The 2,146-nt window shown below is 32.2% G+C and overlaps 1 non-coding gene across 1 annotated transcript; it reads left to right on the top strand.

Moving 5' to 3' along the window:
- The first annotated feature begins 720 nt into the window (after positions 1-720).
- Trnal-cag lies at positions 721-804 on the top strand. Its single transcript has one exon. It is a non-coding gene; the product is annotated as a tRNA-Leu (tRNA).
- The last annotated feature ends 1,342 nt before the right edge of the window (positions 805-2,146 follow it).

Here is a 2,146-nt window from a genome sequence, read left to right as displayed (position 1 = left end):
TGGTTTTCTTTCATTATTATAATTAACTGCAACATGTGATGAGGAGCATACGGTAACGGTTGCTTCTTACGAACATATTGTAAAAAATCTTAGCTATTTAAAAGAGTGATGGAGAATCAATTACCTGTTCTTCTCGTCTGTCTACACCCTTCATTTGAGGACTGGCGTTAAATAGAAATTTAGAATCATTTACTGAATGGCATTCATTAAAGTACATTGTTTTAATTTATTCCACGAAAACAATATAATCATATCCAGTACCTATAACTCTCCGTCACTCATCTTGCATTACCCATTGAAACGTCCATAAATAGAGCCACTCTGGACAATACCTAATATTTTGTAGCGAAGTGGGAACTGCCTTTATTCATCACCCTACTGATCGATACTTTTTTAATAATGAAAAATGTTTCTTTTATTCTTCAACAAAGTACAATGACTAATGTCTAGTAGATATAATATCTTTTGTGAGTAGTGAACAAAATTAGAACAATTTCGGTTAAAATCATCAAAGACAGTTTTGTTTGCCGATCTTTAATTTAAGTATTTGTCACATATAAAAAAATCAATAAGGTTTAAGTATATAATCAAATAAACACAGATTTGTTTTATTCTGTATAGTACTAATAAGCTCTTTGTATTATAAAAATCACGATTGAAACATTGAACAATAAACGCATGTTATGCTACTAGTACAACTATTTCAACTAAATTTGCATCGTCAGGATGGCCGAGCGGTCTAAGGCGCTGCGTTCAGGTCGCAGTCCACTTCTGTGGGCGTGGGTTCGAATCCCACTTCTGACAAAATATCTTTTAATTTTTCGTTAATTCAATCAGCACACTTATCAAGCAAATGCTGTTTTAAATAGAAAAATAAAATCCCCGAACTACGTTATAAATTCTCATAATACTAAGTCTGCCACAATCCGTTTGAATTTAATTCGCGTTGCCTAAAATTGTTAGCAAAAAAAAGCTTCTCCGCTAAAATTGAAGTTTCTTCGATGACGTGATCATTGTAGAAATCTTTCAGCCACTTATTACAAATCATCTGTTTAACAGGGCAAGACTGCAGGGCAGGAGACAATACAGTCTTTAATAGACAATATTTAAACAAAAACCCTATACATTAAATAATTCATGTGCGGTATGAACAGACCATACATTGACGATTTTATCGATGAGTCAACTGTAATTTATCGTTCAACAATTTGAATCTTATCTCTCGGTTTCTTTTAATGTCGAGTGGTTTGTAAACAATTTGTCATTGTAGAGATTAATTTTGAGAAGATGTTGGTAGATTACAGTTGATGAATGACTTCATATTATAATAGTTCTCAGTTTTTTTTATTAATAATTAGATTTACTGATCATGAGGTTTTAATTTATGCGACAGAAAATAAAGTCATGACGATTGTTTCACTTTTTTAAACACCACATCATACATATGGCATATTATACAGTACGAGCTATATATTCTAAAATATATGACAATTATTGTTTAACAAAAGTTTGCCAAAAAATACAGTCAAAATATTACACTTAACAATGTCACAATGTCACACATCCAATGTTTTACTAAAGTTACCAGATGTGGGCCTTACAATGCTTTTTTAAAATGTATCAGCACACTATGAAATATATCTACATCTAGATAAGTACATATTTCCTGAACATATTTCTCTTCTGAATAACTAGAAGGCGTGGTTTTAGCTCAGACAAGCACATAAGTCGTTCCTAAACAAAATTATTAATGAAAGCTACGCCTCTAACGTCTTTTATGAGTTACGGGATCTAAAACACGCGCATTGCTATTTTACCGTAAATCCTAAATGGAATTTGTTAACTTCAACGTTATTCAATATTAAAATAAAAAATCATATATTCCACGAATAGCACTAAAGCTGTGACTAAAGTGACGCGCGGGCAAGGTAGCAAATCCACATGGCTTCGGCATCAAAGCTACGGACGTGCGTTATTGTTGTGTTCCTGTTGCAAATTACTTTGTATAATTGTCTGGAAGCTAACTATAGAATGCATATTATAACGCGAAAGCAATTTTCAGTCTTATACTTTCTTATTCAGAGTTAATAATTTGTGCTACAACCTTTTAGGAGTCAAAAATCGAAATGTTTGTTTGTTTTCATGG

The sequence above is a fragment of the Pieris brassicae genome, chromosome 2 (genome assembly GCF_905147105.1).
Source record: "Pieris brassicae chromosome 2, ilPieBrab1.1, whole genome shotgun sequence".
Classification (NCBI taxonomy): domain Eukaryota; kingdom Metazoa; phylum Arthropoda; class Insecta; order Lepidoptera; family Pieridae; genus Pieris; species Pieris brassicae.
The sequence above is the reverse complement of the archived record's forward strand: the minus strand, read 5'-3'. Positions and strand labels throughout refer to the sequence as shown.